Here is a 9,726-nt window from a genome sequence, read left to right as displayed (position 1 = left end):
CGAAAAGCCCACAGGACATTCAATCCGACTGAGTCGTTCTGTCCATTAACAGAACGTCTGAGTGCCAATGAAAAGGCCAGCACAAAATCTTGGCATTTACTTAGACCCAATAACCTGTAAGCCCATTGTGAACCAAGCCTCCCATTCTCATTCTAATCAGGCGCAACCAGGTACCCTTTGGCAAGTATGAAATCATACACCCTTCCAAGCAGGAAATCCAATATCATTTTGCGAGGTATTTTTGAGGAAGGAGATTAGTTGGCCTCATTGTGCGGTGTTTATCACTATGTTGACGTTACCTGTTTGTACCTTTGGAGAACATGTTCGTTGGGGTCCATTTGCCGTGTCCTAGTATCTCAGGTGACAAGCACCAGTGTGTCTGTGGGGCTGTTATGTGCTGTAACCTCAGCAAGACAGATAATCTCTTCTCTCATCCCCCCATGTTTGATCAACACCCAAGGGCTTACACTGGACAAGGTTCTCTGGGAGGTGGTGAACAAACTCTGTAATATGTTTGAAATTCTGGGGGTCACTTAACCTTTTTTCTAACTGGCACTGGACACACGGACAAACTGAGTTTTCTGACCAGGGAAGCACTTCATATGTGTTTTATTGAGGTACTTAAAACAAATATATACAACTCTTTTATACATAATATTTTTCAGTATTTGGTCCCACACTGAACAGATAAACTGACCACAGGGTGCAAGTCCTTGGATAAGGTAACCATGGTAGCAGCCATTTCAGTTAGGAACTTACCACACCCTGCGCTAGTCAAACAGACGCTTCGTTGTCACTTATATAGGTCAAATGGGGTGAAACTGACTCAAAAAAACAACCGGGCTAACAAACATGTTAAAAATAGTTGAGGTACATTTTTAAATCACGAATTCAAGATGAGAGTTGGGTCATCTGTCTCTTGAGATCAGAGAGGCAAAAACAGTATCTGTGCTGTCAGCCTCCCGATGCTCTGCGCCCAAACAGCACATGTGATGGCATCCAGAGAACTGAGGCACTTCTGCCCGTTACTGTTAGGCCTACAACACCTCTCTGCTGTTGCTGTTGCCAGTGTTGGTGCTTGGACTGGAGATGGCTTTCTGATGGCAGCATCCAGTTACAGGGACTCTACAAAAGAAAGAAAACAAGATAAGAACTTGTGCATCACAACCTAATGATAGATATCATATGGGAGAAAATCAGAGTCAATGACCTGAACAGCATCAAATGGTTATGACTTTCCCCACATGGTCATTAGGTAACAACCATAGCTTCAGACACACATTGTAAAACCCAGATTGCTTTACAGCCATCGTAGTCCATATATCACTCTTACAGCCTACCCAAGTTCAGCACAAGGTCAGGTCAATCATTCTGAGAAATTGGTATTGCTTTAAGTGAAGATAGGATGTTTACGGGGTGTAGTGGTTGAAGTATTTGAAGCTAATGAGAGGTAAGACTAATGAGGACAAATCCTTCTTGTTCAGCTGACTGGAAATTCCCTTTGAACAGTACCCTTGCTGTGTGTTCATGCAAATACAGTCCCAACACCTCAGAAGTAAGAAACAAAAACATACCATTTCTGTGTTTGCCAACATTGGCATCTAAAGGAAGGGAATATAGGCCAGGTTTTCTATGATTAAGTTGGGTAGACACAAGACTGTGTCAGCACGACACCAATCAATAAAGTGGATATGTGCACACACGAGCTTTATCAAAAATGCCATTACACCCAACAGGTGATGTTTGCCATTGCTCACTGCCCCACGTAATGTTTGAGCAAGTCGGACCTGGTAAAACATGCGCCACAATAGCACACAATGGCAGGAGTCATAAGTGAGTTATTATAGCCTATGCACACAATTCCCTCTTTTATCAGCCAGATGAAAAGATAAAAACAGGCCTCTTTTGGTCAGGAGACAATGGTGAATATTGGTTAACTTTTCTACAAAAACAGCTTTGGTGCTTGGACAACAAAAGCTCTACCGTGCTCACCCAGACCATTTTGTATTTAAAGAGACCCACAGAGAAGCCAGCAGCTCTTAGAGTAAACACTTGGTGCACATGTGAACAAATCTGTCTGATCAGGGAGACTTGTTGGTGCTATTGGAGCTAGCAAGGGGCATGTAACCACAAAAGCCTGCCTGGTACCTTTGTGGCCAGGGTAAGAGGGAGGACTGCATAGCAGCAGGGTGGGTCCCTACTACAGCTTCAGCTCTATGCATACTTAGTGGTTGTCTTGGACTTCTCCCTAACCAGAGAGAGAACTTGGAAGCAAGATGTGTGGGTGGGTCGTGAAAAAGGACCGGCGTAAAGAGGCAAGGCAAACATATCGATCAGGTGCCCTTAACTGCTTCTTAGCACCATAGCTTCAGAGGAATATGATGCTGCTGGAAGGCCAGCACAAACAAGCTCTTATCTAATTATCATCACACATTTGCTTTTTGCTTTCTCCCAACAGATTTAGTCTGTTCTTGAAATGGCCATGACAATACTTCAATGGCATCCCTTTGTTCCCTGTCTGTCGTGCAAAATACTAGTACTCTGTACTGCCTGGAGGATAGGTACCAAAGTCAAAGTATTTGTACAAGATACCTTTCACTGTAAAACATGACTATCAGAATACACAGAGTAGTCGCTGCTAACAGGATACGAAATCCAGACAGAACTTTACTAGCCTCTAGGTACACTTATTTAAGTATCTGTAGGCATTGTACTACAATTGACATTCGAAAAGCCTCTGGGAACTGTTGGAAATATACATGTAGTTTCATCTAAAATGTGCACAAGTACCTAAAATATGTATCTAACATTACTTTAATATTCATAAATTGGAAATCCAAACATTTATCTGGCAATCTTCATAATTTTTTCAATGTGTATTACACATGAGTTACATGCACATACCAATATACTATGCAATATCAACTCAGACTACATGTATACCAAAGGATGTATACAGTTTACATATATGGATAGTTAAACAAAGTATATACATATTTATAGTGTCCTTGGTATACCCCAGCCTTGACAGTCATGCTTGTATAAGAATACCCTGGTGAACACAAGTTTGCTCCAATAGTCATCAGCTCTTCCAACCACTGTATGCCCTCCCCTTAAAAGACTTGGACAACAGTTCAGAAACAGCAGAGAAGGGAGTTCTCAGTCTGCCAGACACCAATATTGCCTTTCTGGATACATACACTATCCCATAGTTACTGTTCCTTCACATATCTCCCCTTCTACCTTCATGAGGTCCTAATTTTAGGAGCCAACCCTTGGAATGGGGTGTGGGCCTCCTCACCACCATACCATGACTGCCAACAACTTCACCCAAACAGTCTGCTGGCTGCCCATTCTCTGATTGGTCAGATTTGACCTCTAGAGGTAGGTCACAATTGATCTTGAGGCTCTCCCAGAGGGCGTGCTGGGGTGGGAAAAAAGGCCCAAAGCCTTTTCAATCAATCAGTTGTAATATTCCTGAGTTAGGGGCCTGTAACCCCCATTGTTGAAGTTATAGAACAAAAGAACTCAATAGGAAAACTAAATTTGATAGTAAAGAAAAGCTACCTCTATTAATAAATTTTGAGCAAGTATGTGATGAAAAGTTACTTACATTTGACCTCACTCACAGTATGGGTCTAACACATAATCATGACCCCATAGGTATGGCCAGGCTTATTGTAAGTGAGGGAGGTTACATCATTTCTGGTAACAGCCATGATGATGACCATTATTGCATACACACCGAATATGTAATGATCCTGCATGAGAAGGCCATGACTTTGGATGAATGGCATTTCAGACAGTTTAGCTTTCCATCCAAGACAAATCTCTCCAGCAAGAGTTTCATTCACTACAACATTCTCCCAAGGGTTCATTGTGACAGGTGCAGGGCCTTCCAAGATGTCCTTCTGATTGGTCCATCCCAGGGTGCTGCTGGAGGTCACTGCCTACCTTGGAGCAGGGTTCACTGGAAGATAAATGCGCTGTGATCCTGGAACTCTGCTGGAATGAGCCGTGGATGGAATTATGGCCCATTATGCTGTTGTTCCGAGCTAGCATTTGCTGCAGAGGGTGGCCGATCAGAGGTTCCAACCTGGAGAGGCTGCAATGCCAAGCAGCAGCAAGTTTTGGCAAAGGGAACCTGACATTAGAATTGCAGCCAATTTTTTTTTAACTTGTTTTTTGGAAAACCAGTTGACATTTTAAGGCACAATATACCAGTTTTCGTACAATACCTAATAGGTATAAACCAGTCACACGAGGAAGGCATGTTTTCTTATTAAGTTCATATGTGTGGTGTCTCTCTCTTCAAACACCTCCCATCCAAGAGGATGCCGAAGCATGGCACTCATTTTCACCCAAGTTGGATGATTCAGTCTACTGTAATAAAATGGTAAATAAAATGGTACCTTAGAAGGATTAAGCCCTATACATATTTCCATAGAAAAGCCCTACAGTTGTTTTTTTCACCTTGGTTGCCTTCTTGATTCCTGTTGCATGAGTACAAACATTTGCCACACTGTTCAGCTAGTAAAAAAAACTGAGTTTATTTCATGGAACCTGGAGTACTACTAAATTAGGTAGGAATTCTGAGATTCCTGTACCTGTATTACTAGTTAGCAATATAAAGTGTGATCTATGGAAATGTGAGCTCACTCATCAATATGAAATAAAGTAACTGGAATGTCATGTCTCAATGTAACCGGAACGTCATGTCTCAATGTTGAACTTTTAGACCCCGTTCACATGGGAAAAAAGCAAGTGAGTTAAACGAGGAATCCGATTAAAGTGACCAATCCAAAGCCATGTGAACAGAACTAATCCGATTGGATTGCCCATTTTGGATTGGATTGACTTGGATTGCAATCCACCTCGGGAGGTGGATTCAGCGCGCGCAATCCGATTGCCGCGCAATCCGATTGACCAGAATCGCCCATCTGAACACAATTGGATTGGATTCGGGCTTGTTTCATGGTTTTGACGTCATACATACAGGTACAGTGGACATTATACATACAACCATACCTACAACATGACAAAAAAGTATCATACACGGAATAGAAAAGAAGTTTATGGGCAAGTTTGCATCTTACCGCTATGGTTAACAACCGGACGCCGCAAGATTTGCCGGAACATGTGCACCGGTTGTTGCCGAAAATCGGCAGTGCGGCAGAAGACTGACTGGTTCATTTTGGCAATATAGCCCATGAAAATAACATGTGTGGTTTTGTTTCTCTTCTATTGTTGGAGGCAATGTCCCAACACCACTAAAAAGGCAAATATTCTACGAGAAAAACAGTCGGAAGCGTGTCCAAACAGAATTTTCGAGCTTGGGTCACTTCACTGCATGCAAGCATGGGCGAGCAGCTTTTTTAAACGAAACACAGACTTTTATTTCAGATAAATACGTGATAAAGTCAAATGTTTTGGTAGCAGTTTCCCCTATTTATGCAACTTCTGCAACGGATACATTTTATATAGTTAAATGTGGAGTATAATCACACCGCGCTTAACATTTCCACCCCCAATTTAATAGACTATCCCAATGACCCCGTATGACCTAGAAGCCGCCACTTTCGTCAGTGTGTGTTGCGGACCGTCGACGCGTCAAAATCTGACCAAAGCCGGCCGATTTCTCAACAGTTATAATCAATATCGATGTCGCTTCATCCTTCAAAAATTATGAGGCAGTCTGGCAACATTTTGGAGAAACTACAAGTGCCCGCGGTGGTCGTTGGAAACACGACGCGTGCCGCGGTAAAGAGTTTAATCCGATTGTGTGGTCGCGGTCGCAAGTTTGAGTTTAATCCGATTGTATAAAACTCATGTGAACACATTTTTTTTAATCCGATAGAAAATTTCAATCGGATTCCTTGTTTAACTCACTTGCAATTTTCTCATGTGAACAGGGTCTAACTGCAGACAGTTGTCCCAAGCAAACACATCTGCTGTCTATTGTATACTTTGGACTTGGGGTCCAAGGTACAACAGCCATTTAAGGACAAGGCATTGTCACATTTTGCATTGATATGTTGAGTCTGGTGAACTATGACAGCCTTCTATCACATCATATCCCTCTGATCCACCTTTGTTGGTAAGGTACTCTGCAGTGTGTCTCAGGAGAGCGGTCTAGAGAGGGAATCAGGGTTGTGTAGGCTCATAGGATAAACCTGGACCACATGGAACCTGGGCTTGGCAGGGTGGTTTCTTCTTCATCAGTGATGGCACATATCCAGCAGCACCAGAAGTCTGCATCCTACAGTAATATACAGGCATCCATAAAACATTCCTGGACATGTCTACATCAAGACTGGATATATAGGGTACCCTCACCTCTTCATACAAGTTGCTACACTTATCAACGACCCAACAGCAATGAGCTGAATCCACACCAGTAACAAATTCCTTCATCATCATCTGGTATTTTCCATTATCCCCCATGCAGAGTCATGTTATGCAACCAGACTAAGCCTATTCCTGGATGTCAAAATAGCAGCAGGGATGTTTGCATGGCAGTGGGCCAGTGTACAAGGGCAGAGGTCGAGATCCAGGGGTTACTGATGATGTCAGAGCGCTGGGAGGCAGCCGGCAGCCAGCCCACTGTGAAACACGAGGCAGCCCAAAAATGTGCCAAAACTGATGCACATCCAAAGACATGTTGTGATGTACGGGAACCGTGTTAACCTTCAAGGCACTGATACAACCCATAACATACATACTGGGAACTGCTGGAGAGAAGAAACCTGGAGGGAGCCAGTTTTTTTTATAGTATAAACATTGCTAACACACAGGGAGGATTTCTCATTTTCTCTACGCTAGCTTTCCCTTACCACGATTTGGAAAATTGGAACCGGGTGTTTCTTAACATATGCAGGATCCCAAATCACACTGACAGTGACAAGGACAGACTGCGCACTGTTCCCAACTTTTAACCAGCAGATACAGAGTTGGCAGAACCCATCTGTCACATGATGATCTGTGCACTTCTTAAGACAGGGTATCTTAAGCCCCTAAGAATCCTAGAAAGTCTTTGGTGGAAAGGGACTTGTGTACAACAACACCTTGACTGCAGGCAGCCAAGTCTGTGATCAGCAGCTCAGTGGGATGCAAGTTTATGTACTTAATGTTCTCTGACAGCATATTGTAACTGTGACTTATAACGTGTGCACCTATCAACGTTCATCTCTGTGCAGCTGTACATGGAGGGGGGCACTGCTTCTGTAGTCTTTTCAAGGAACTGTTTAATATGTAGGTTTGGATCTGAGAAAGAGACAACCAGCTGCAGAGAGGTTTTGAAAGAAAGCAACAGAACTGTGGTACCTGACGTGTCCTCCATTTAATTGTGGGAATGTTGTTGGAAATGCGAGTCTCTGCAGTAGAAAACACACTGAAGGACATCAGACTGCCCTAGAGGTTTCTTGCAGAGTGTTACTTCAAGGCAATTTGAAAAGCTGTCTCCCACGGCCTAGACTATCCAGCATCTATCACCAACAACCCTGAGTAGGTACTTGCCCTACAGTACATGAGCCCATCAGGCAGCAAACAGCAAAGATGACACTTTCTCAGCCTGGTTGTCCAACCTACCATGTGACTTGTGAGGTAAAACACACACTGAATGGATGATGGTAGTAACATCTTCCAGTTCACTAACAAGTGGCCAGAAGCTGTTTACTTTTCCAAAACACAACAGTGAAGTAACTTGCTTCCCTATGGGTCTCTCTGGCCAGGAACCGGTACAGTACAAGCCGCTTAATTGCACGGCCTATTTGCCAGTGACTTTCGTGCAATTATCTGGCTGGTACAATAATGTAAAGTTATCTAGCTGGACCACACCGGTTTGGGATTTGGGGACTCCGTGCAGTTAACAGAAGTGTGCATTAATCCGAAGTGCAATTAACTGGCTTCTACTGTATACAATTTACAACAAAATGTGACTGATCTGTTTGATAGGGAGTTCAGATTCTGTTGTATTGTGGGTAGACAGTCAGAATGGCAGGTGTTATCTGCCTGTAAACATGGGCTGTCACTGGAGCTGTGACTTGGGAGGACAAGCATCTCACAGTTGTGGTGGGTTTGGTGCACATGGGAGACACAGAGGCATTCTTGAGACCTCTGTTTCAGTGTTTGCAACAGTTACCTACTAGAGCTATATATCATATTTGTGGGGGCATCAGGCTTTAAGAAAATGATTCTACCAGCAAAGTACATGTATTACCCAAGTAAATTTTTTTATGAATAGGCAATTAATCTCATTTGATTGTTGCTCAAGACTACACAATTAAACTTGGATAGAAAGGGTAATTGCTGAATGATACTTTTAAGTTTTAGATCTCTCCGCATCAAATAGATATCTAGGATAAGGAAACTTCATTATTTTAATGAATTATGAAGTGCACATTGAACAGCGTGGATGTCCCTCCCATAACTAACAGTGCTACACTCAAGGTTTATATTCATAATGCTCATATCTAGAAAAAGAAAATAAACTTGGACCACTTCTCTCCATAACCACACCACCTTGGTGGATGATAAATGACCAGTGACAAACTTATGGGCTCCAGACTAAACTATCGAGATAATGCTTTACTCAGTTGATCAGAGTTTATACTGTAGTGCACAAATGGACAGTCCCTTCCCAGGGACAAACCATTTGATAATCTAGGCAACTTGCGAATTCATTTTGATTCCATTTTTGCGCAAGTGCAAGTGTGAAGCACAAGAACATATGCCACTGCCTGATCACATTAAGTAGTTATCTCTCTCATTCTGTGGATTTTTGAAAACAGCAAGCTGGCTGAGTCGTGCTTTTTCCTGCTACCTGATACAAGTCCTACATTTCATACAGTGCTGTCTCCAGATATAATTTTTCCCCTCATCCTACTCATTGTTAATTTGCTTTGTTAAATCTGTCATTTCATGCCAAGGAAAATGACGTTCAGATTTTTTTTACAATGGAAATGAAATTTTCCCCCATCCAATAGCTAGTAAGCAAATTTCCGTCCCAGGAGGGAAGGATGGCCCCTGGAAACAGTCCTGATTTCATGTAAACTTTTTGTCTTCTCTGAAGGACACCATAGGGGAAAAAAGTCTATTTACCATTTGTTTAGTGACTAACAGACAAGAATCTGTAGTCTAATTTTGAATGGAAGACCAGAAAATGGTGCTATGGTGTTATTGAGATAGACGGGTCTTGTGAACAAGACGACTTGAAATACATGTACCAATGCAGACACACAACCCATTGTCCACTTATACTCTTGACTCAAGCCTCAACCAAAATCCAAAAGCCCACACACTCTTACAAGTCTGAGGGTGCCCTAAACCTAATACACTGGCATCCAGGCAACACACTTTCATTTGGCCAACCCATAATGAGTAACATGAAACTAGCTACAAACAGGCCTTGACTAGCATGAAGCAAAAGAGTAAATAAAGAAACAGCCAAATGAAAAGCTAATAAAGGACCAGTAATGATATTATACTGACATAATGGAAAACAACCAAATTGTGGCCTGTTGTTAAAAAGCAGAAGTGACATCTGTTGTCAAGGTTGTGGCACCATTCCCTCTCCTAGCCAACAATTTCAGACGCCAAAAACTTCCAAGTTGAAAATATACCTTATGACCTGGTGAATGAATGCCTGGAATATCAATTAGGGGAAAGGCTACATACAGAGAGAGAGAGAGAGAGAGAGAGAGAAAAGAGAAAGAGAGAGTTGACAAA

The 9,726-nt window shown here is 42.5% G+C and overlaps 1 protein-coding gene across 4 annotated transcripts in view; it reads right to left on the bottom strand.

The window, feature by feature from the left end:
• Positions 1-592: 592 nt before the first annotated feature.
• Positions 593-9,726, bottom strand: part of LOC118422062 (DNA repair protein RAD51 homolog 2-like) — a 56,830-nt gene continuing 47,696 nt past the window's right edge. For 2 of the 4 annotated variants that reach the window (XM_035829573.1, XM_035829590.1), the window contains one exon: positions 593-1,125. The gene's annotated coding sequence lies outside the window, so the exon portion shown is untranslated. Of the gene's footprint in view, positions 1,126-5,919; positions 6,260-9,726 lie in introns of those variants that run through there. The other 2 variants (XM_035829599.1, XM_035829582.1) reach the window with 2 other exon arrangements.

This window comes from Branchiostoma floridae, chromosome 1, assembly GCF_000003815.2.
Source record: "Branchiostoma floridae strain S238N-H82 chromosome 1, Bfl_VNyyK, whole genome shotgun sequence".
Classification (NCBI taxonomy): Eukaryota; Metazoa; Chordata; class Leptocardii; order Amphioxiformes; family Branchiostomatidae; genus Branchiostoma; species Branchiostoma floridae.
The sequence above is the reverse complement of the archived record's forward strand: the minus strand, read 5'-3'. Positions and strand labels throughout refer to the sequence as shown.